This window comes from Tupaia chinensis, unplaced genomic scaffold (assembly GCF_000334495.1).
Source record: "Tupaia chinensis unplaced genomic scaffold, TupChi_1.0 Scaffold000424_1, whole genome shotgun sequence".
Lineage (NCBI taxonomy): Eukaryota > Metazoa > Chordata > Mammalia > Scandentia > Tupaiidae > Tupaia > Tupaia belangeri.
Window position 1 is genome coordinate 1,431,449 of NW_006159929.1, and position 26,072 is coordinate 1,457,520.

At 46.9% G+C, this 26,072-nt stretch overlaps 1 protein-coding gene across 6 annotated transcripts in view; it reads right to left on the bottom strand.

Annotated features, from left to right (window-relative positions):
- KCNMA1 (potassium calcium-activated channel subfamily M alpha 1) overlaps positions 1-26,072 on the bottom strand; it is an 818,234-nt gene that overhangs the window by 760,687 nt on the left and 31,475 nt on the right. The window lies entirely within an intron of this gene.

Sequence of the window (26,072 nt, forward strand, 5' to 3'; positions counted from 1 at the left end):
ATAAGCTCAAAGTGTAAAAAAAAAAAAAAAAAAAAAAAAAAAAGAAGGCATCCTGACCAGGCACATTTTATATCACAGTGAACTAAATGGCCAAATCAAACAACAACATGTGCATGAACATGCATTTTCTATCCTGTCCATGTAGTAAAGGGCCCTCGTTTTCATGCAACACTTTTCTGAAATCAATAAGCAACTCTCTCCACTGCTAAATCTGATGGGATACCAGTCAGTTTTCATGGTCATCACTGGAGAGACTGTCATGTTTCCTGTAATATAGACCCACATGGTCATTCTGCTGAGCTATGCCCACCATGCCCTTGGCTCTGGGGACCAGGAAGAGAAACAATGGTTGTAGCATACAGATGGAGATTGCTACTGGAAGCCTTTCCTTGGGCTCCATATGAAACATGTCCTGGGTCCTGCATGGTCCACCCTCTGCTGTCCACATGGAACACAGACACAAGTCCACCTCCAGGTGGGTAATAGACTTGTTCCCGTTTCATGAGCAAAATAGAGATGCAATAATAAATTAAATGACTCGAGCCCTCACTAGTAGATAGTGGATGTTATTGTTTATTAAAAAGCGAATAAGCTTCCCAAATCTTAAAAGAAGTCATAAACCTCTAATATAATAAATTGGAAAAATTAATCCCAATATTAATGGTGAAATTATGAGGGGAGGGAAATTGTAAAATCTATATTTTTCCTCTACATAAAACATGCTGATAACGAAACAATCGGTGAAAGTTTTATCTGCATGCCCTCAGAGCACTTATTTGCCAAAGTAAGGGCCCACACATATGCTTAGATGGCTGCCAATTTTTTTTATTTTATTCATAATAGAGAACACATGCATACTTACAAGAGTGAAAGAACTACCTCAACGGTTTTGTCATACCACAATCCCCTTTTCCTGCCCTCCAGGTTGCCAGGATCTTAGATACATACACATATACCTGGAGTGTTTTCAAAGTCGACCGAAGGATCTGAGCCCACAGTTAGCCATGTGGCTTCCAGCACTACAGTTCAGTTTGTAACCAACTGCATCATCTAGGCTGAGCCAAGGGCTGTGACTATCTAAGGAAGTAAAGAGAATTCTGCTAAATCAGCCCTCCCTATTAACTCTCAATTCTGTTTTTATTTTTTGCTTTAATTACTCTGGCCTTTCCTATTACAATCTGTGAATTTTCTAATTCAGTTAGAGAGAACCCTGACTGGGACTCAGGTTCACAGACACTGTGGGTAGTCTAAACGTTGCTCCCTTCTCTTTGCTCAACAGAATGATGGCATTCTCGTGTTCTGAATAACCTTGTATAATAGTTCTGAACAAAGCACCATTCCAACTTATTTTTCTAGAAATATAATCTTCCTGTCACATGAGGACTGTATATTGTCTCCGCTTAGCCACTCAATGCCAAGGTTGTACCATCACAACCTGATGAAGACAAGGAATCTTTTCTTTGGCCAAGGAGTATGGGCTTGAGTAAACAGGCAGTATAACTCGCTAGGCAGAGATGAAACATTTGCACTTCTCTCCAAGCATTTTAAATGGGAAAGCAAAACTCATTACACAAGCTAAAGCCTCTCTTACATTCTTGAGTGTCCAAACAAACTTTTAGCAGCATGCACTTCTATGGCTTTGCATTATTGGACTAAGCCAGAGGGGGTGGGAAAAAGAGCCTTTCCTCACAAGCAGAGAGAGATCAAAGGAAAGACAGCAGAGCTACAGAATCCAAGGGATTCTCAGTAGCATTTCTCAGCGGGTGGACTTTCTGTGTCTGGCCTGCTATGCTCCTGAGCCTCCCAGGCTCTGAGGATGTCTTTAGCAGAGTTGCAGAAGGCACTCGTTGGGCCTGCTCCCAATCATAACTCCTGCTTCGTAGAGCCTGTTCTGCTTTTCTGGGCACTTTCCTATCTTGTATCCATCAACGAGCAAACACTTACTGAGCGCCTACCAGATGCAGGGCCCCATCGGGGAGATAATCCACCAACAAACCATCTCAGGACTCTTATCTTCAGATATATGAGCAACTATGACAAGATAATAAGACCCAGATCTGCCTTTGAGATGTTTACCATTTATGCGGAGACGCAAAAGAGTCCCTTAAAAATACAAGTAATATGGCGAGCACTCAATTTTAGGACTAGGTTTCTCAAATTGATCAGAATCGTAACCACATTAAGAGTTAAAATACAAACAGAGACCTAGATCTCACCCTTGGAGATTGTTATTCCATGGGTCTGGAGTCTGGTCCCTGTATTTTTAACGAACACTCACAAAGATTACAAAATGAACAACATATGGACAGCCCCAAGGTATGGTGGTTAAGTACTGTACATTGGAAACCAAATCCCACATGGCTCACCACAGTTCAAGCCCCAGTCACTACAGCTTAGAAGGCGTCCAGTCCCATGTGCATGAATGCCCCAAATCCTGATGGGATGGGGAAACAAAAGGAGGGGGAATGGCAGTGTGGCCACACCCTGCCAGGGAGTGCTTTCTCTCTCTGGCAAGTGCATGTACCTTCTAACAATAAAAAAATAATAATAATAACAATAACATAAAACACTATGCTAAGTAGCAAATGAGACAGTCACTTATGCTGGCCAATGTCAAAGGACTCCAGTAAGGTCTGGTATAAAAAACACCTGCAAGGGACCTTCCGTAGGAAGCAGGGGGCAGAGAAGCAGGAGGAGGGCCAGTGGTGGGGAAGGACATCTAGACAATTTGGAATGCAGCAGAAGGTTGTACTGGAGGAGCCAAAGCTCAAGTTCTGGAGTCTGGATACACAGGTGTGGAGTCGGGGCCCCTCAACTTTAAAGTAAGGAGGGTCATGAATGATAGGCAGAGTGTACTTTAGCCTGGAGGCAAAATGAAGACTCAGAAATCCAGGGGCAAGAGAGCGAAGAGAGGTTCAGACAGAGAAGTCCCGAGCTAGGGCTGGTGAGAACATCAGGAAGATAGAGGCTAGACCTAAGGATTCTAGTAAGATGGTTTAATGTCCTGCAAGACCCCCACTTCAGAGCAATGAGCACAGCCAGGCAGACAACACTATCTGCTTTCTATTGAAAGAAAGAAATGGAACAAAGTAGTCTAGCAGCAAAATGGGAACTGGGGCAGCCAACAGGAAGGCAACTAACCCGCCTCTTGAACAATAATCAACGCACTGCATGTCAAGCTCATGCTACATACATTTATTGAGCACCTGCTATGAGCAAGAAACAGGAAGAGACAAAGATAAAATATCAGTCCTGCCCTCAAGCAGCTCACCTAGCGCAGGTGCTCACAAGTTCCTTTGGTAAAGAGCCAGTCGGCAACTTAGCTGGGCAGTCCAGCCCGTCTCTGTAGCTACGGGGTTGTTGTTGTTATTGTTGTTTTTAATTGCCAGAGGGTATGTATGCTGACCAGAGAAAAACAAAGAGACACAGAGAAAAAAAAAACAAAAAGAGAGATGTGACCAGCAGTTAGCGTAATGGCTATGTCGCTGAACTCCCATGTAGACGACCATGGTTCGGGTCCCAGACCCGGTGGCTTAAACTCACACCGGGCGCGTGAGCGTGCGTAACCAAGATTCCAAGAGGAGACTGGAGGAGAAGGAATTGCAGTGTGCCCATTCACCCTGGGGAGGGGGGTGGTGATTTCTCACTTTCTGTCTCTCTTTCTCTCTCTCTCTTTCTAGCAAGAGCACGCGCCCTATAGCAAAAACCTCTCCAAAAAAAAAAAAGAGAGAGAGAGAGAGGAAACCCCTCCTAACAGGGCACGGTCATGCTGTACTTCCTTCTCCTTCCCCATTTTTCCATCCCACTGGGACTTCAGGCATGTACACGCATGCGACTGGCATGTTTTTCAGAGTTACCAGGGCTGGGATTAGAATCACAATCCACCATGTGGGATCCACTTAACCACTAGGCCACGGGATCAGCCATGTAGCGACAGTTTACCCTGGCCACTACGGCACAAAAGCAGCCGTGGATGATAGTAAACAAACGGGCATAACTATGATCTGATCACAGAAACAGGCCCCGAGACTATTTCAGTCAGGGCAGCGCACTAGGCTCTGCTGCTCAGAGAGCTGAGGCTACATGGGAAGCCCAGGTTTAATCCCACCCTAAAAAGCCAGCACAATGGCATGCACCTGTGTTCTCAGCTATCAGGAGGCTGAGGCAGAAGGATCAAGACACCACACACACATGCAGACCACATGCACATACACAAAACAGGCTATGGGTTGGACTTGACCTGCAGGCTGCAATTTGTTGATTCCCTGTCTGGTGGATAAAACAAACCCATGCCCACTTACAAAGCGAGAGAAGTGTGTTACAAATAAAACAACTCTGAAGGCCGGAGGAAAGCCGGAGCAATGGAGTCTGGCCAAGGACTGCTGGGAAGTGGCCCTGGAGCAGGGCAAGTCTCGTAGTGCTTCTAGGCCTCAGTTAAAGTGACAGACTGAATCAGAAGCGCTCTGATTCAGATGGCCCCTCTTGTTCTGCTGCCTCCCCACTGGAAAAAGTGGCCTCTCCTAAACTTGCGGATGCCTCCTCTCACAGCTAACGTTGATTTTTGAAAGTCATCTAAAGAAGTAAGACTTTCTAAATAATTCTAGAAGTTTAAATACACATACATGTGTAAACATTCCTATCCTTGGCGCATGTGCAGTCTAAACATGATTTTTAGCTTCCTATCAGTGTTCTCCCTCCACAAAATGTTCCTCTCCTGAAAAGGACCCATCTGCTTCCACACCAGATACTCTAGACAGATTCAAAGGCTCTTCTTGACCAAGTGCCGGTCTCCAGAAGAACATGGAACCAGGAAGAAAGCAAGGGTGGCCACACACCTCATCTGCCCCCGCTGTGCTGGTGCCAGACGAGAAAACAGAAATAGAGCCACAGAGCCCAACAGCAACACCTCGAATGGTGCCAGCAGGCAGTGCGCTCGGCCCAGGCAAATAAACACATTAAGACAGGCTGTGCAACCCAGGAGGTGTCCAGGCCTTAGAGTGATTTCATCCATGCCGGCCAAGGTCAACTCTAGTCAAAGACTTAGTCAGCCTCCTCTTCTGGGGGCTCAGAGTCCTGGCCAGGACTGCTCATGGTACCAAGAGGGTTGGACAAGGCCATGAGGAAGGCCAGATGCCAACAGGGAAGAGGCAGGCAAAAGGTTCCACAGTCGATAAATGATGGAAATAAGCCAGCTATGCACAGGTTCTAATCATACATCCACTGGTGTAGATCCAACCCTGCCCAAGCCTGACCTCCTCCACCACGAAGCCCTCTAAGCTCTCACTAATTGTCAGTGAACTTCTCTTCTGGACATCTACGGCAATATTTCTCAAGGTGGGATCACTGGACTGGGAGTGTCAGCATCATCGGAGAAGCTGTTAGAAATGCAAGTTCTCAGGCCCCACCTCAGACCGAGTACATCAGAAACTCTGGGGACAGGACTCAATGACTGTGTTTTAACAAAGTCCTCCAGGTGATACAGAAGGGGGACAGGTGTCTGGAAACCACTGCTCTGGAGTCTAGACCCTAAACCACTAGCCAACCCTCATGCTTTTCCTTCTCTTCCCAGCACCCTTGGCTCCCACGGGATATGAATTCATTTCAGAGCCTGGACCTCAGGTGCCCATCCATCTCCACCTTGCTCAGCACAGGGGCCACAGCAAGCACATGTCTGGCTCACACCTGGGGAATTTAAGTAGCTTGCACTCAGCCACCACCATCAGGTTATGAAATCACAGAATCTGAACACTGAAGGAGGCTTCTGAGCCATCCAGCCGAGCTGCCCATCAAGGCTCTGCCAATAGCCAGCTGCTTTCACTGGGTCAGGTGCTGCACAAATGCTGGGGTGTCACTGTCTCATCTATTCACTAGGCAAATATTGACTGAACATAGGTATCAGGCACACGCAAACACTTATGGACATGAGCAAACCAGAGAGATGAAGATCTTTGCTCTGAGGAAGCTGATGTTCCTGTTGAAGGAGTGACCCAATAAATAGTAAATAACATCCACACACATTGACCAGAAGAATGTATCCGACAAACCCAAATTGAGGGATGATCTAAGAGAATAACTAACCAGTGTTCTTCATAAATGCCAAAGTCACAAAAGGAAGGACTGGAGGAAAGAAAGGAGACATAGCAGGAAGGTACCAGGTGGGATGCTAGATTGATCTGAGAAAGGAAAAACAGCATAAGTGGGAAAACTGGTGATATTCAGAGAAGGTCTATATTTTAGGAACTAGTTTTATACCAGTGTGAAATTCTTGATTTGCAGCATGGTCCTATTCTACAGTATGTAGACCACGATTAAAACATTATTGGAAGCTGAGAGGAGAGTATACAGGAGCTCTCTGGACTAATTTGCAGGTTTTCGGTATAATATTTTGGATGGTGAATCCAGTTGAAAGAGGAGTCAAAGGGGGGGGTGCAAGTTGCATATTTATTTTTATACGTTCAGTCATTGTATAGTCATTGTATATCATTACACTATGCAAAATAAATTTTTCCAGCATGAATACACATGGTTAGTCCAATTAAAGATATTATCATACATGTTATCATCAAGTATGGTACATAATACAGTATGGAATACTATTCAGCCATTAAAAAAAAAATAAATAAATAAACAAACAATAAATGAGATCCTGGCATTTGCTAGAAAATGGATGAATAGGGAAGATTTATTGCTAAGTGAAGCAAGTCAGACTATGAAATAGAGGCATTGTAGGTCCCCACTTAATATATACCAAATGTCTGCTCTCTGTGGCAGAAATTGAAAGATTGGAAGATATAAAAGCAAGTTGCATATTTAAACAGGGGGGGTGCCTCATCTAGAAAACAGCAGGTGAGTGAGACCTGGAGGCAGTAAACAGGCCAGCCAGGGATTTGCAAATGATTATGAAGCCAAACTAGTCTGGCCAGGAGTCCCACCCACTGGTGTTGACTATCCACATGAAGCCCAATACCCTCTGAACACTTAAAACAATACAACACCCCCATTCTGCTCTTTTGAAGAGGCCTCACTTGCCCCCTGCAAGTACCCTGAAGAAGACAGAGTGTGCACAAGGATGCGGGCATCAGGAAAAGACCAAGGTCAAGAGCAGGGGCACCTCGGCTTTCTTTGTTCTGGAATTGTGTTGGTCTCCTTGTCTCCCTGGCAAACCACATTAGTTCCTATTTCCTTCTCTCTTAAACCCTAGGTCCAACCTTCTCAGCATCTAAGCTTCTTCTCCGAGCACTATCCAAGTCTGCAGAGAACCTGGAGGAACAGAGCTCCTAACAGGGTCAGTGTGAGCAGACATGAGTCAGGCTGCAACTCCACCTAATGACTAAGGTTGAATGTCCCTCCCAACACTCCCATGTCTGGCCCTTCAGAAGGAACAGGGCACCAAAACTGAAAACCAAACTAGCCTACTCCCTAAAGCTGGTAGCCTAGGGGCCTCAAACAATCTCTCCCTTCCAGGTACCAGTTCACCATCTACAAAGTGACATGGCTGGATTAGTTAGTCCTCAAGATTCTTTGCAGTTCTAATACTGCATGATCGGTAATTTACCAAATGAAACTGTGCATAGTAATTGCAGTTTTGAAGTACAACATGGGGTAGAACGGCAGCAGCGATGAGGTCTATGGGCTCCTATCCTAAGTGAAACACCAAAATTGCAAATGATAATTGTTACTATTAATACAATAAAACCTTAAATTGCAGAGTGCTTTCCATTTACAAAGTAGTTTTACACACATTATCTTGTGTGATTCTCATAAGAACCAGCGAAGGTGGTAAGAAAGATGTTCCTTCTTTTGTACATACAAGAAAACCAAATGCAGTAGCCATTCAATGTGGAGGGACAATGCTAAGCTCAGATCATGGGTCTTCTGATGTCTCGTCTTCCTTCTGTTGCTTGGTTCTGTCTTTGTGACCACCTATGTTCTGTCTCTATAGGTTTTGACTAGGTTGGTTCAAGGTATCTGTACTATGAGGCAACCCAGGCATCCTACCTTGAAGAGAAAGTATCCAAAGGATGCCCAGAGCTGCCTTGACTTGGTCCATCCCATGGGCTCCTAAGAGTCCTTATCCAGCAGGAAGGGAATAGCATCCCATATTTGTTTCCTTTTGGCTCAAAATAGAACAGATGAGATATCACAGTTGATCTCACTGCAGCATCGGATGTTTTAAAATAATTAAACAAATGGAAATGGAGTGTGAAGAAAAAAAGCTCCAATTTCAATGTGAGTGCCCCATGCAAATGATAAGGGCTGATGGCTGAAGTCAAGTTTCAGGGACAGCTTCCCTTGAGATGCCAGGTTTACCGCAGTTCTGTCCCACGTGGGACACACTAGCCCAGCCTTCTATCCAGTAGCAATATTGTCACCCCTTGTCACTTGACTGCTATTCACAAAGTGCAAGAGACAACTTTCCCTCTTGTCACACACCAGGACAGAAGATGCCAACCTCCAGTTTCCCCTCACTAAACAGCCCATTCCTCCCATGCCTACAATGCACCAAGGTTGGACTAGAGCAGGTGACTGCTCTTATGTCATGTTAGAAAAGGTCAGCCAGCATGAGAGCTCTGTTCCCAAGGCAACTCTGCACGCAGTTTGTCCATATCTCAGTTGCCTACCTAGTGGAGGAGAATCATCTCCCTGGCGGGGGGGGGGCAGTCTCCTGAGCTATAAACGGAGGTTCAGAGGATTCATCTTCCCTCCACGACAGCTGTGAGGATGGAGTGAGACTGCACTGGAGAAAACACCTGGAAAAGTTATAGTTTCAGGCCAGGGTACACCAATGACCTGGGGTCAGGACCAATAACCATGGCACATGGCCAGCGCTGGCCAGTGGGGCATAGGAGTGCATCTAGCTCATAAAACTCTCCCACACATGATCCTCCACTCTCTATGCCCTCTGCCTGAGACCCAGAGAATGACTCTGGGGACCTAGAAAGGGCAGGGCCACTGGCAGCCAGAGCCCTCATCCTGGACTGAGTGCTTGGAGAGTTGCCCCACCAGAACACCCACATAGGTGTTAATAATCGATGGTGTAGGGACAGAAAATATCCCTTTACTGTGCTAAGTTCCTGAAGTTGGGGATTGTTTGCTATGGCAATTAAGCCACCTGGACCTAGCATAATGACCCAGTTGGGTTGTAAATTCAAGCAAATGGAGAAAAGGATTTTAATAGCAAACAGCCAAGTTTCTACATATTTCCTCAAACTAGTAATGGGAAAATGAGACCATATAAAAGATGTACCCAGGCCGATGGACTCCAGGGTCCAACATTTCTGTTGTGTCATTTCACCTATCAGAAGAACAGAGAGTATAACGCGCTTGTTGGAATGCAACAGGGGGACAGTTCGTGGTTGAGACATTCCTCCTTCACTTGAACACCTGGATTTTCACTCCTGACAATAATAGCATGGATCACCTCTAACTCGTCAGACAGGTTAGGTTATCTGATCACAGCGTCAAATGCCCTCCAAATGGGGACAGTACATGCGGGAAGGGGCCAGATAAGAGACTAATAATTCACCAAGAAAAGAAAAAGGAGCAAAGGATTTGAAAGACAGCTTACAAGTACAAAACAGAAATATCTTGAACACGTGAAGAGATATACTCCTGAAAAAACAAATACAAAATGAAATGACAATGAGAGACAGCATCTCACCTCTCTGTATTGCAAAAGTCAGAAAGTGTGATAAGACCCAATACCGCAGAGGGTGTGGGGAGAAGGGGTTCACTGGTACTGCCCATGTGCAGGGACATTGGTCCCTCCCCAGAGGTCAATTTCGTAATGTCTATCCTAAGTAAATGGCAAGTCCTTTTTGATTCAGCCGATTTTACTTCTGGAAATCTACCCATCAGATATCCTCACACATAAGGACTAATAAGCCTCATGCGCACGATTATTCATTATTTGAGTTGCAGCAGATGGGAAGCAGCCTAACTGTCCAACAGTATAGATCACACAAATACATATGGTCATTAAACAGATGAAAAGTCTGCCTCAAAGTTGACATGATCCTGTGTTCCAAAGTACACCCTGTTTATGGGACAAGGGGTATAAGTAAGCACACCCCCACACCCCCGCGATTCCATCAGCATGTACATGCCCACAAGACGGGATACTATAGAGATGCTTTATCTTTAAGAGGCCACCGGAACACCATGCAGTCTCTGACAAGGTGTGAATCTGTTTCTGTACAGTTTCTTGGTTTTGGGCTTATTTTAAGCATATGGAACATTAGCCACAACGCAAACAACACAAAAACAGCTGTGTTTTCATCTTCTTGGCTATCTTGACGTCACAGCCATCAAATAAAAGCTCCAAAAAATGAGCAAATGATATTGTTCTCAGTAGCACATGCCAAAAGGCCACACACCTTCCCACCAGATGAAGGATTCCGGAGCTGTCCCTTTTCGTAGGTGTGATTTTTCCTCTTTGCAGAGAAGCTAATATTTAGCAACTTGGGCATAAAACCAGACAACCTGAGACTCAGGAACAGAATTCTACCAGAAAAAAATTGGCAGGGCCAGCAGGTGGCATGGTGGTTAAGGTGCTGGACTGTCTCATGGCTGACTGCAGTTTGAGTCCCAGACCTGGCAGCTCCCTTTTCCACTTTCTCTCTCTCTCTCTCTCTCTCTCTCTCTCTCTCTCTCTCTGTGTGTGTGTGTGTGTGTGTGTGTGTGTGTGTGTGTGTGTGTGTATGGTGAGTGCACATGCCCTACATCAAATTAAAGAAAATAATAATAATAAAATTAGATTAAAATTATTTTAAAAAATGGCTGCAACTTTTCTGGACAGAAATCTGACAGTATCTACTCAAATTAAATATGCATATGCCCTTTCACCTAGAAATCCTCTTTCTAATACACAGAATAAAAGCACCACGATGGAAGGCAACGTACACAAGAATAGTTCTCAGCGCTCTGCTGGGTGGGGAAAGAAACAATACTCTGAAAACAACTTGAAAGTCCATCAGAAAAGAATGGTTGAGGGGCCAGCAGATGGTGCAGTGATTAAGGTATTGGACTCTCACCTGGCCGGCCATGGTTTGAGTCCTGAACCTGGTGCCTTGAAAATCGCACTGGGTCCATCTGTGTGCATGCCCAAATTCCTGAGAGGAAACTGGAGAAGGGATTGCAGTATGGTTGTCCCCTCTGGGAGGTGATTTCTCACTTTCCCTCTCTCTGTCCTTCTCTCTGTCTCTGGTGAATGCACGTGCCCTATGGCAAAAAACTCAAAAAATTTTTGAATAAATTATGTACACTTACACCATGAATATGCTATAATTAAAGTGTGATCTATATCTATAAATCTAAAGAGATGACCATGATGTATTATTAAGAAAGAAAAACAAGACAAGATGATACTCCAATAATAATGCTCCTATGGAAGCATTAGGAAGGTTCCAGGTTCTCTTCCTGGAGCCTCTGTACACACTGGGTGTACACGCACGTGACCATGATTCAAACTGCTTGTGACTATGAGTAGATCACAGTGTTGGGGGTGTCTCATTCTCTTCATCTCTCACTCTCAAAATAAATTAAATTAAAAATAAATTTTTAAATTATGGGGCCAGCAGGTGGTATGGAGGTTAAGGTGCTGGATCCCACATGGCCACTGTGCAGCAGTTAGAGTCCCGGACCCAGTGACTCAAAAATCATACTGGGAAGGAAGCTTCTTTCTGTTTTATTTGTCTCCATAGCATTTATCATTAGCTGTCCCTTAAACACCTCCTGGTTAGATAATTTAGTCCTCCGGACTGCCACCTCTATGAGGGTAGGGATGTCTGTCTCATCCACTAGGGCATCCAACACCTAGCACAGGGCAGATGTTCAGCAAATTCTCACGGAATGAATGCAAACCCGACCTGAGCCTGGGGAAATGAGTGGGAGAATCTATCCTAGGCTCTTACCACTGGGCACTGATGCTGAAGGAGAGGAGGGTGTTGCATCAGAGAGCCATCAGAGAAGAAGTAAGACTCACTTTTCTCTATATTGTGATTCCAGTAGTTTCAGTGAACACGTGTTATTTTTATAACTTTTGAGGAAGTATTAGATTTAAAAAAGTGAACAGCAGACTAAGAAGAAGTAGTATGGAGGGCAGGTAAGACAGCCCAGACGACGCCCAACTACTCCTTGACCTCTCCTCCCTCCTCCCTCTACAAGTCTCAGGAGGGCACCCTTAGAAGAAAGCCAACCCTTGCCAGTAGCACAGGCCGCGAGCACACCAAGAAGGTCATACTGTTGCTCATAAATGAAATCATAGATACGTGCTACCCCAAGAATCAGTCTTCTGGACTATCCCTCCCTCCAGGCTATGGCACTATTGGAGACAGGTAATGAGAACTTCGCAAGAAGATTCAAACTGCTAGAGAGGGTGAGATCTGAAGGAGGTGGGGAAAGAGCCACAAAGTGGAATAAGAAAGAGTCACAAAGTGGAATAAGCCCTTATCCAGGAGGCCTGGGCTCAGTTCTGCCTCCTAGTCTCTGAGAGACTTTGAGCAAGGCTGCTCTAACCTCTCCAAACCAGAGGTTTCTCCTCTGTAAAAAACTAACTAAAGAGGCCAGCAGGTGGCATTGGACTCCTACATGGCCAACTGAGGTTCAAGGACTAGACCAAGCAACTTGAAAATTACACTGGGCATGTGCGCATGCATGCCCAAAATCTCAAGAGGAGAATAGAGAAGGGGTTGCAGCATGGCCATCCCCCCTGGAGGGTGATTTCTCACTTTTCTTCTCACTGTCTCTCTGTCTCTCTCCAGCAAGAACACATTCCCTATGGCAAAAATTCTTTAAAAAAAAACTAAAAACTAAAGTGTTCCGTCTTGCCCCAGTGGGCTGGATGCACATGAGGATGCTTTATCACACAGTTCCAGTATAAGTAAGGAAGAGTCCTAACCATGGATGCCACGCCAGATATGCCAAAACCTCACAGCACATAGAGCCTTGGCTTCCTTGACTGCGTTCTCAGTTAGCTGCTCTTGGTCTTCTCAAAAGTCATGTGCGTTTGTATTTGACCTTTGGCCACCTGGCCAAACTCGTTTGCTTCTAATCATTTATAGATTTGGAGTGTAGGGTTTCGTCCAGCCAGATGATCAGATCACCAGCAAATACAGACGCTTTTGTCTCCTCCTGGCCAGCGTATATGCCTCTCTTGCCTTTCTCTTGTTATACTGCACTATCTCAGTGTATGGTTCAATGTCAAATAGGAGAGATGATACCGGGCATTCTTATCCTATTTTAACCTGAAGGGGATGCATTTCATGTGTATCTATTGATATTAAAAATAACATCTGCATCCTGGCCCCCGAGCACAGCAGTTAGGTGCTGTCCCTAGAAAGCCAGATCCCACATAGCGGAGGGTCTGAGACCCAGCTCCATCAACTTGAAAATCATGCAAGCCATATGCTTAGTTACCTGGATCCTGACAGGATGGAGCACTGCAGAAAAAAGGACTGCAGTGTGACTGGACTTCATGGGGAAAACGCATTCTCTCTGTCTGTCTGTCTGTCTCTCTCCTATGTGCATGCATCATCTATTATAGATTATAGTAGCTTCTGTTATCAGATTAAGTTCCTGCTAAGCCAAAATTGCAATACTTTATGAAGTACCTACTAGATTATACTGCATCCTTTTTCAGAGATTACAGAGATCATCATATTTTTTTGTTTGTTGTTTTATTTTTAGTTTTTGCTATAGAGTGCATGCACTCACTAGAGAGAGAAAGAGGGAGAGAGAGGCAAAGTGAGAAATCACACCATGGGGGAACGGACACTCTGAAATCCCTTCTCTTCCAGTTACCTCTCAGGATTTTGGGCATGTACACACATGTACCTGGCATGAGTTTCAAGCTGCCAGGTCTGTGACTCAAACTCTGAAGTTGGACATGTGGGACCTAACACTTTAACCCCCATGTCACCTGCTGGCCCAGTTTTTTGTTTTGTCGTATTCTGGTTTTAGAGAAAGACAGTGAGAGGGAATGTGAGAAATCATCCTCCAAGGGGATGACCACACTGCAATCCCTTCTCCTCCATTCTCTTGGGATTTGGGGTATGCATGCACATGCATCAAGTATGCTTTTTCAAGCCTCCAGGTCCAGGACTCACACTGGGGTTGGCCATGTGGGAGTCCAGTGCCTTAACCACCACATCACCTGCTGGCCAATTTGTTTGTTTTTCAATAGAGGACTACAAAGCACTATGAAGCTGACTTCCAGGGTCAAGAGGAACAAGACCTGTGACCTGGACATAATGTCCCTCCTATCGCAACTGCCTGAGTTGTCCCAACAGTCCCTTCCTCCCACATGCAGCCCTTTCTCTCTTCAACTCTATGAACTCTCTGGGCATATCTCCTTCACCTCCATCCCAAAGTCTCACTAGTCCCTCAGATGCCACAGGCCTTCACCTGTACAAAGGGAAAATCGAGTCAAGACATTTCAGTCTTGAGAAATCACCCTAGGCTTACCCTGTGGGAAGCAGGCCGATCTTAGCACTTTCTCAAGATGAACAGCTTATTATTTTGGTGTAAATGCTTCACTATCCACCATGTACATTCTAAGATTCATGTGAAGGTATCCCAAAATGGAATGGGAAAATCCGGTGGGAGTAAGCGCACCACTATCAGGGATATTGAAACAAAGATGGGAATGCTCCCCACAATATTGGTTACATAAGGTATTTCTTCATGAGACAAAGACTGACTCAGGGTCTCCCCATCTGTAAACAGGGGTAATGAGACTAATCAAAAGACGGAGGGGGAGAGAAGGAGACAGCAGCCTAGAGGGTCAAGTAGGAGGTAGGGGTGATTTAGCATTTTCAAGCATCTTAGTTACATTTCCTCAGTTGGTCCTCACAACAACCCTTGTAGGTTTAGGATCTACAGAGAAGTCACTACGAAATGCATACACACACACATACACACACCCTTTGTTCAAGGTCATACAGTCAGCAGGTGATGGGGCCCAGGGATGCACCAGGGGCCTCTGTTCCTCCTTATTCTCATTCCACTACACTGCTCTGCCTGCCGGGCGCTACCAGGCATGAAACTGCTTGTCAACCTGCCTAACACAGCGACAGCCACATAATGGGCACTTAATGATTCTCCCCAGATTGAGGCAGTCAAAGGTCCCTCCTGCTGAGCAAAGGCAATTTTCTCATCATCTAAGCAAAGAGAGACTTCATCCTGGCCCTTCACATGCAGGAAGGTCTGACTGCACGACTGTTACAGCCAGCCCTTTACACCTTTTCAAAATAGAGTCAGATCCATGATCTCACTGAGCTTCACACCTCTGAGAAGCAGGGACTTGACAGAGAATGTCACTGGGGCTCACATGGGAAGGTTCTGCCCAAGGTCCCATGCTAGACCAGGACGCTCAGGTCCAGCAACATCGACCATCCTTATCTCCAAACCAACCGAAGCCTCGGAAGTGAAAAAAAAGTTGTTAAAAAGTAGAGATACAAGGCCAATCTCATAAAGAGTAGTTAAGTGCTGTGTATTGAGAGCTGATCCCACATGGACCACGAGGGTTCAAAGCCAGCCTTGGTGGTTGGAAAAACACACTAGGCACATATACATATATATAGGGATGTGTACTCGAACTATTGATGAGATGGAGAAATTAAGGAAAAGAGATGTGTGTGTGTGGGGGGGGTGCTCTTGCCATCTCTCTGTCTCTCTCTCTGTCTCTCTCTCTCTGTCTCTCTCTCTCTCTTTGACAACCATATAAACTCTTGAGCAATTAAAAAAAATCAGAGATACAATTGATCCCATCTTCAAATCTAGATTGGTGAGGGTGATTAGCGTGTGATACCAGTTCCGTAAGTGTTTGGTGGAGAGAATAAGAGACATGAGAGATGAGTAGACATCCTTTTATAATCTAGGCACCAAAATATCTATTGGCAGATTATTCCCATCAGCCCCAGGATGAAGTCGCTTCAGTATTTGTTCCAAGGCAGGAGTCAGCAGGACTTTGGAGGCCACAGTCTAATGCTGATGGTCTGTTTATTGTCGAAGGTCATTGCCATAGTGCCTCCCCTCCCCACGGGCCCTGGTAAGTACCAAGGCCACATTAGTTGTCAGTGACTCAACCAGAAACCATGTGGACCTCAAGACAACAATTTGGGCCTCAAGGATGTGGCCAAGCTCAAGCCAGTCAGGAGGGAGCAGAATGAACCAAAGCAGGTGGCACAGACTACACTAGCGTTTACGTGCCGCGTTCTGACCAAAGGAGGTAGCAGGAGCCCAGCCCTGGCTCCCGTGCTTACAAGAAGACCCATGTACCCTAAGAAACTACCCTTGCTTCTCATCTAAGCTACTGCTGCTAAAGGACACTGCGAATTTGGCCATCCTTGAGCTTTTAGCACTCCAGCTGGTGAGAGGGATCTTCTGGATTTATTCGAACTTGTGGGACCCACAAAATTCACCAATGTTTGACAGCAAAATCTGGTGGCAGATTCTCCAGGTCCCCCATTTCTGCTCTGACACTGAACTCAGTTTAGAAGAGAGACAGAGATATCTTGTGATCACAACTCTTCGGGTTCTGATCATTCTTGTGCAGACAAAAGTGCCCAGAGGGAAGGAGAGAGGCTCCCTATTGTAGCCTGACACAGAGCTCAGAGAGGCTGCCCATTTATTTACACGAAGTGGGCAAATCTGTATAGGCAGAAAGACGTTCAGTGGCTGCTAGGCTCTGGGGAGAGGAAATGGCAGTGACTGCTTATGGGTTAGGGCTTTCTTTGGGGTAAGAAAATGTTCTGGAATAGTCGGTGGTGCTGGTTACACAACTATCTATATACGAAATGCCCTTTTAAAAGAATACACTTTGGGATCAGCAGGTGGCGTGGTGGTTAAGAACACTGGACCCCGCATGACTGACTACAGTTTGAGTCCTGGACTTGCAGCTTGCTTTCTCACTTTGCTCTCTCTGTCTTTCTCTGATCAGGTTAAAATAATAATGATAATGATAATAAATAATAGTTAAATAAAATAATTCCTTTAAAAATACATGTTACAGTAAATAATATCTCAAGCTGCTTTTTTTTTTTCATTGATGGTAGAGAAGAATATGAGGGTAGCAAGTCAGGAGGTGCTTCCTTGCCCCCCATTTTTCATTTGTAACCCCAAGAAGGTCCTCACAGCCTCAGCAGTCCTAGTGCTCCCCCAGTGTGGAACCAGCACCCCACAAAACGTCAGCCTCATCTGTCCAGCCCTGGCAACTGTACAGACATGGGAACATTCTCAGAATATTCCCAGGGAACACCTCTGGGAATATTCATTCCTCTTGGAGGAGAGCTGGCGGTTGGCTGGCAACCACAGTTTACTCGAGCCTGGGATGGAGAAGGAAATGAAGCCAGAAGCCCGAGCTGGTCGGGAGACTGCTAGCCCAACAGTCGACACCATCGTCTTTGCCTCTCAGAGCTGGGCAGAAGGAAAAGGGCAGTTCGGGGCTGCAGGCACAACAGACTTTAAAGGAAAACAAATCAGGCATCGAAATTGCTAGCTAGAGGCTCTATTAGCAAGACAGAGCAAAAAATAGGATTCCCATATCCCCCTGTTGCCCTCAGGGCCCCTCATACTGCTAAAAATACTGCAACAGGCAGGGTATTTGTAATGCCAGAGTTCTCAGGATCCCCTGCTGAGCTGTCTCACCCTGGGCTTTCTTCCTTCTCCTTTCCTCCCATCTCCACCACCTGTGCCAGGGGGGTCTGCAGCACAGGGGAACAGATGGTGAGGGACTGTGACAGAACAGAATGTCTCTAGGATCACAAGGCTAGGACAGATTTCCTTCAGATGGTCCACTTTGAGGATGTGGCCTGGGCCTACGAGCCAAACATGGGCGCAAGTGCTGTGTCCCCCCCCCAAGAAAACAGAGGTCTAAGCACAGTACAGGGGGATTGGACACGTCGTCCCACCCTCAGGGTCCTGGCTGGCATCTGAGAGGAGTTAGAGGGAAACAGCGAGGGAGTAAGACAGCCCACGGCCTCAGCTACCTCACTCCCATTACACAGCAAGAAGCACCACCCCTCCTTCCACCCACCCCGCCATGCCCCAGGGCTGCCCAATACCATTTCTTGACAGAGGGCTGTAATCTCTCAGAGCAAGCACAGAAGAGCCTCCAGAAGCCGATACAGTTGGTGACGAATGTGTTGGGCTGTCTGGGTTCCAGTCCCACTACCACCACCTACTAGCTGTGGGACCTTGGACCCACAATAACATTTCCTACCTCACACGACTAGCAAGGCATGCCTACAACAGTGCCTGACACACAAGGTGACCAATAAATGCCATATGTTATTGGAGGACCTACTAGCAGGGTATCTTTAGGGAAGCTACAGGCCCTTCGAGGCCAGCTGGCCACTCTTGACTATCAGATTACCCTACACACGGCAGGATGTCGACTCTCCCTGGTAAATGCTAGCAGTCACTCCTCTGGTTTAGGTGACAATCAAACTGTCATAAGAGCAGAACGAAACTCAGATCGCCTGCCCCTCAGTCCATGCCTTTAACCACCACCCTACATCAAACTGCTTCCTGCGACACCACACAGGGAGCACAAAAAGACTTTCAAAGACTTTCACAATTCCATTTACTAGTCCTTACAAGTAGCCAAACACTCCTTCTCAGGGAAAACTAAGATATGGGGGAGCACAGAACCCAGGCTGCCATGCCCTTCCTAGAGATTCACAGTGAGAGTGGAGACCAGGAACACCAACCCTCTCCTTAGAGGGCCTCAGGCTCATCTGGAAACCCTAGGTCCTGGGCTCGTCGCCCCACCCTCCCCAGCCCGTTCCTTTGGCAGGCAGCTTGGGATGCCCACCATATGCCACTGTGGCCCATAAAGGCTCTGGGAGATCCCAAAGGCCTGGCCCTATCAGAGGTGTGGCTCCCAGGACACAGAGGCCCATAAAACAGCCTTGAGCCTGAGCACAAAGGAGCAGCCATAAACCTGCTGTTCAAACAGCAGACAGCCCGGGACCCTGGCCAAGGGCCGGCAGACAGCCCAGAGGGAGGTCCCTCCCAAGGACCCCGCCCAGCTGTGGCCCAGAGGCACAGGACTGCAAGGTGCTCAGAGGCCACCTGGCAAGAAGGGGCCCTTGGCTGACTGCTTGCTGGCTGCCAGGCATCATGCCCAATGCCCTCCTTGAAGGGGGCAGAGGGGATAAAGCAGGCAAGAGCTGGCACTGAGCCTGCAGCCAGGAAGTCCTCTGAAACACATCCTTCATCTTTCATGAGCCTAAGCACACCATGGCAAGCTGGCATGACTCCCAGATTTTAGATGGGGAAACTGAGGCCCTGAGAAGTTACACCACTGGACCTTCTTTCTGTCTCCAAACACTAGGCTTTTTCTCCTTCTTTCTCAAATGCTCCTGAAGAGACTGCGGACAGCTGCCAGGGTGCTAGAAAGGGCTTAGAGCCCTCCCCATCCTCTCTGAGTGCCCCCCCGACAGAGTCACCCAGGGCACCTCTCAGAGAGCCTGCGACCCAAGCAGCATCCCCACACCCAGCCATGGCTTGGGGAGAGGGCGGAGCACCACCTCATACTCCCCTTTCTGGAACACTTGCCCATGTCCAGGTCCTGCAGGCCTGAGGCTGGATGACACACAGTAATGGCAAGAGAAGTGTCTCACACTTAGTAGGCACTTCCTAAGTGCCACTTCTTTCTTCTTTTCTATATATTAGCTCACTGCATTGTAACACTCTGACAGAGGTGCCCATTTTACGGAAAACAAAGACTGATGGAGAGAAGACCCTTCTCTTACCCAGGGTCACACAGCTATAAACAGCAGGGCAAGAACTGAATCCATGTTGTGGGCAAGCTGCCCCACCCATTCACATGCCTACACAGATGCCATCTTTCCCTCCCACCCTTGGCTCAGCCCCCAGACCTCCACTGGTCACCTCTGCCTTAGCTCTTCCATAGGCTACAGGTAATGCTGCTGAAAGGCCAGGCTGGCTCTAAGCCTGGGGGTGCCCAGACCTGCCTGAGGCCTGCTGTCACTCATCTAAGGGAGAGCTGGAACAGTCAGGTGCAAGCACTCCCCCAGAAAGATACCCAGACCCAGAGAAGCAAGCCCCAATGGCCTCAAAAGATGACCCTTCCCAGCATCAAGAAAGACATATTTGTATCTGGTAGTGCCCTTCTTGCTAACCCCTTTGTGAAGGCCCTGCGCTGAGGGCAGCTGAACACATGGCATCACTCCATCACTGGGTAACCTGGAGTCCTCCCTTACTGAAGCAGGAACAGCCATCAGGGGTCTCTTGTTTTCAGCCAACAAACTCTTGCGGTGTCCTCATGGTCACCCCATGCCCCTGGGCATCCTGCCAGATACGAAGACCTCTGGGATAGCCAGCTACCCTGACTCGCGCACCCTCTAAATCCAGCCCCTGGCAGTGCCTTCGACTCTCCCTCCCCATGACTCTATTTGCCTCCAATAAATCTCTCTGCCCCTGGGCCTAGGACTCAGATTCACCTAACCAGACAGGGCAAAAGGAGCCTCTTTGGGAGATCTTTGGGTAGCCTTTTGTGAAATACTTACAAAGATCTATCAGGCAGAAAAGAAAAAAAGACAGGAGGAAGAACTGCAGGTAAGGAAGGAGCTATATGTGAGGAAAGGGTGTGAGTGGGATGCTTGAGGGGCTAAAGAAACAGAGTGAGATGGGGCAGGATAGGGCAGCCAAAGTCCCTGAGGGACAGTGGCATGCAGTCAGGCAGCGCCTATCAGGATCAGTCTTCCTTACCCCTGATTTAAGGGTACTATTCCCCCACTACTGTGCTTTGACTCCTTTGCCCCTGCTCCCTTTGCAACACGTTCACTCACACATGGTACCAGGCTGACCCATGGCCTCCAAGAAGCCCATGTCCTAATCCCTGGAACCAGTGGATGTTACCTGAAATGGCACAAGAGACTCTGCAGATGGGATTACACTAAGGACCTTGAGATGGGGAGATTAGCTTGGATTATCTAGGTGGGCCCTAAAGCCATCACAAGGATCCTTCTAAGAGGGAGACAGAAGGAGAGTTGGCATAGATGAAAGAGGAGACATGACGCTGAAAGCTGAGACTGGGACAATGTGCTGTGAAGGAGGAAGAAAGGACCCCAAGACAAAAACACAGGTGGCCACCAGCAGCTGCCAAAGGCGAGAAACAAATTCTCCCTTCACAGCTTCCAGGTGGAACCAGACCTGCTTCCCTCTTGACTTTAGCCCAGCGCAACTGATCTCAGACTTCTGACCTCGGGACCAGCAGTTAGCGTAATGCCTATGTCACTGGACTTCCATGTAGACAACTGTGGTTCGAGTCCCGGACCCGATGGCTTAAACTCATGCTGGGCGCGTGTGCGTACATGCCCAAGATCCCGAGAGAAGAATGGAGGAGAAGGGACTGCGGCATGGCCATCCCCCCTGAGGGGTGATTTCTTGCTTTCTGTCTCTCTCTCTCTCTGTCTTTCTGGTGAGTGCACACACCTTATAGCAAAAACCTTTCCAAAACAAAACAAAAACAGTTTTCTGACCTCTAGAACTATCACTGGATAATTTCTGTTTTCTTAGGCACTAAGTTGTGGGCTTTTGTTACAGAAAACTATTGGCAAGTAATGTACACACTTAGTCACCTGAGAAGTCCCTTCTCGTGCTTAGCATCACACCAGTCATTGGGGTTAAACAAGGAGCAAAAGGTACCCATCCCTGCCCTCTAGTAGCTTATAGTTATTCTCTTTCCTTCTCCATCTTCTCTCTTAGGGCTCCTGTGGCCTGGAATATGATGCTGTCTGCCTCCCTAAATGTTCCCACCCTTCCAAGACCCTTCTCCATGAAGTTTCTTTCTGGCCTCAGATCCTTCCAAGACACTATCCATCTGCACGTGCCTCACTCATCCCTGGGCCTGGCTAATCCCTGCTCATCCTATAGATCTCACTTCTGCAGAGGAACCTTCCCTGAGCACGAGCCAATCGAAGATGGTCCCATCCCACCATGTCCTTAGTCTATCATCACACCTTAGATTTATATGGGGCATGCATGTGTGTGTGTGTGTGTGTGTGTGTGTGTGTGTAAGAGAGAGTTATCTGTTTAATCCTGTCCCTAACAACAGGATTGCTCAGTGCTTTGGGGGCAGGGACCTGGCCATCCTTTTGGCTGCTAAACCCACACTCAGCCCACAACTGGCCCTTCTAGTGGTATCCTCTGCTCAAAACTGATATCAGCATCGCTATCAAAACAAGCTTTCCTAGACATGGTTTCAAAGAAGACATAGAAATGGCCCATAAGCATATGAAAAGGGACTCTCTCGACATCCCTAATCATCAGGGAAATGCAGATCAAAACCATAATGAGGTATCAGCTCACACCTCTTAGCACGGCTGTTATCAAAAAGATGAAGGATAAGTGTTGGCAAGGACAGAGAGAAAGGGAACGGCACGCTGTTGGTGGGAATGTAAACTGATACAATCATTATAGAAAACTATACAGAGGTTATCAAAAAATAAAAGATAGGGCCAGCCGGTCACATGGTGGCTCAGGCAGCTGGATCTCACATGGGTGACCATGCTGTTCGAGTTCCAGATCCAGCAGACAGGCACATACATCATGTGAGTGTCCAAAATCCTGAAAGGAGAAATTAAGGAGAAGGGATTGTAGCATGACCATCCTCCATAGAGGGGAGGAGAGGGTGGCTTTCTCTCTCTCTCTCGCTCTCTCTCGCTCTCTCTCTGCTAATTGCAAGTGTCCTCTAGCCAAAAAAAAAAAAAAATGATTAAGAAATTAAAAAATTAAAAGACAACTACCATATTATCTACCAATCTCACTCTGGGTATATACCGAAAGGAAATCTCACTCTCTGCAAGGGATAGCCGTGCTCCCATGGTTACTGCGGCATTCTTCACAATAGCCAAGCTATGGAAACAACTTAAATGCCCATCAGCAGATGAATGAATAAAGAAAATGCGGTGTATGCACACAACAAAATACTATTCAACCTTTAAAAAGAAGGAAATCCTGTCACTTGCAACAACAGGGATGAACTAAAAAGGAGGACATTATACTAAGTGGAACAAGTCGGCACAGAAAGACAGAACCCTCATGATCCCACTCATAAGCAGATTCTGAAACAGCTGAACTCAGAGAAGCAGAGAGTAGAATGGTGGTCACCAATGGCTGGGGCTAGGGAGAGGCTGAGGGAAGCTTGGTCAAAGCACACAAGACTTCAGCTGCCTCAGATCTCTTGGGCAGTACAGTGACTATAGTTAATAACAATATATTCTTGGGCCCAGCAGTTAGCGTAATGGCTATGTCGCTGAACTCCCATGTAGCCAACCGCGGTTCAAGTCCCTGACCCGGTGGCTTAAACTCACACCAGGCACATGTGCATGCGTGCCCAAGATCCCGAGAGGAGAATGGAGGAGAAGGGATTGTGACGTGGCCGTCCCCCCTGGGGGGGTGATTTCTCGCTTTCTGTCTCTCTGTCTCTCTCTGTCTTTCTGGCGAGTGCATGCACCCTACAGCAAAAACTTCTCCAAAAAAAATAAAAATAAAAATATATTCTTGAAAGTTACTAAGAAAGTAGATTGTAGGTATTTTCATGAAAAATAAAACAGCAAATATGTGAGGTAATCATACGTCAATTAGTTTGATCTAGCCATTCCACAATGCACACATATTTCAAAACACTGTTTTGTACAGGACATACACAATTTTACGTGTCCATTTTTTAAAATAACATGTCATTTAAAATAACATGTCATTTAAAAAATTAAATTAAAAAATACATGGGCTGCACGGTGTGCACCAAGCCTCTCCCTCAACTGTATCAACTCCAGAACTTCACCTTCCTGAACAGAAAGAAGGCCAAACACTCCAAAAACACTAGCTGCCTCTGCTCTCATCCATGAGTGACATGTTTTCATTTCATCAGGCCTAGGCCTCCAGTCCCTGAAACCCAGCTGACACAATACCTAAGAGAAAGAGCATGAAGATTTTTAAATAATCAATTTTTTCTTCAAAGAAGAAAAACAGAAAAAGACAGCTGATTGGCACCTCAGGCCTGAGTAACAGGAGGAAGTCAGAGCTCAAGTTTCAAAAACACAGAACAGATCAAATCTCAGACTCCAAAGCCTGAGATGAAACTTCCCAGGCACTACCTGTCAGCGGGAGCCAAGCCCTTCTGCAGCCACAGCTATGACATTGGAGAAGCCACTTGGGAAAGGCAGAAATGAAGTGAAGTCACCTGCCATCTCCAAATCACCCAAGGACCACCCTGTTCCCACGCTGCTCCTCGGCCTACAGCACTCTGTCTGGAATCCTGCAGAGCCACCTCTTTCTCCTCCGACCTGCCTCACCTCAGTGATCTCCCTCTCCCCTCCTCCTCCTCAAGGAGGCATTGCCTGGCTGCATACCGACATAGCCCCTCAAGCACCCAGGATCCCATTACCCTCTTCAGCTGTCTTCATTAGGCCCCTAGAAATGATCTCATTCATGTATTAATTGACATGTTATCTGCACACACACACACACAGACACCGGAACCCTTTTTTTTTTTTTTTTTTTGTGAGGTTTTTTCTATAGGGGTTTTTTTGAGAGGTTTTTGCTATAGGGCGCGTGCGCTTGCCAGAGAAACAGTGAGAGACAGAGAGACAGAAAGCGAGAAATCACCCCCCAGGGGGGATGGCCACACCGCAATTCCTTCTCCTCCATTCTCCTCTCGGGATCTTGGGCACGCATACACATGTGCCTGGCGTGAGTTATAAGCCACCGGGTCTGGGACGCAAACCGCGGTCGACTACATGGGAGTCCAGCAACATGGCCATTACGCTAATTGCTGGTCCCCTGAACCCTTTTTGTTGCTGTTTCCCAGGGCTTTATCAGAGCCTGGGGTATAAGGGGGTGCTGGAGATGCAGAATGGCCCCTCCTACATGTAACTACCAGGCACTGGATACAGAGGTACACAAACACCCACGCCTGCCCTCATGGAGCCCCAGTCTGGTGGCAACCCCCAAAAGTAAACAGGGCTCATCAACAAGGTCTCTCTCTCTCTCTCTCCAGCACAGAATCTTCTTTCTGACAAGGTGGTCAGTGGTACTGTCTGTTCCATGATGGGAAAGAAGGGAATGGAGAATCCCTGAGGTCAGGAACAGTGGGTCCCAGTCAAAAGCACCCAGTAGCTGAGTGAAAGAAGGCAGACTCCAGAGGCCACACATGAGCAAGTCCACTGATAGGAAATGTCCAGATCAGGCCCATCCCGGAGACAAAGCGGAGCTGCTGGTGCTGAAGAGGGTACAGGGAGGTACTGCTTGATGGACACAGGGCTTCCTCCTCAGGTGAAGAAAATGGTCTGCAATTACACAAGAGTGATGACTGCACAACTTTGTGACTGCATTCAAAACGACTGATTGTACCCTTTAAAAAGTGAATTTTAGGGGCCAGTAGGTGGCACAGTAGTTATGGTGCTGGACTCCCACAAGACCGACCACGGTTCAAGCTCCAGACAGAGCAGCTTGAAAATCAGACCAGGTACATGTGCATGCATGCCCAAAATCCTGAAAGACGAATGAAGGAGAAGGTACTGTTGCATGGCCATCCCACCCCCAACCCCCCAAGGGGAGGGTGATTTCTCACTTTCCCTCTCTGTCCCTCTCCAGAGAGCTTACAAGCCCTATAGCAAAATTTTAAGAAAGGGGAAAATAAATTTTAACTCCATTTTTAAAAAACAAGAGAGAATTGCCATAGAGAACAGCTCAAAGAGCAGGTCTGGAGTCGGACTGTTCAGGCTCAACTCCAGGCTCAAGTTCTGAGCTGTGGAAACTAAGCCAAATCACTGGGCCTCTCTGTATCTCAGTTTCCCTCTGCAAATGGGAATGATAGTTGTGCTAACCTCAGAGGGGCCTTGTGAGGATTAAATGTAACCATCTATGTTGGGGGACTTAGGCTGACTGCTTTCCAGGCTTTCATCTTCTCCCTTCCTGCAGACCTTGTTTTCCACCTGGGACCCTTACGGTTAGGACACTGTTCATAACCAGGAGCCTCAGGTCCAATCGGTGGGACCCTCAGATGCCGTGCTACAAATGCAGGAACCAACGTGCCTTCT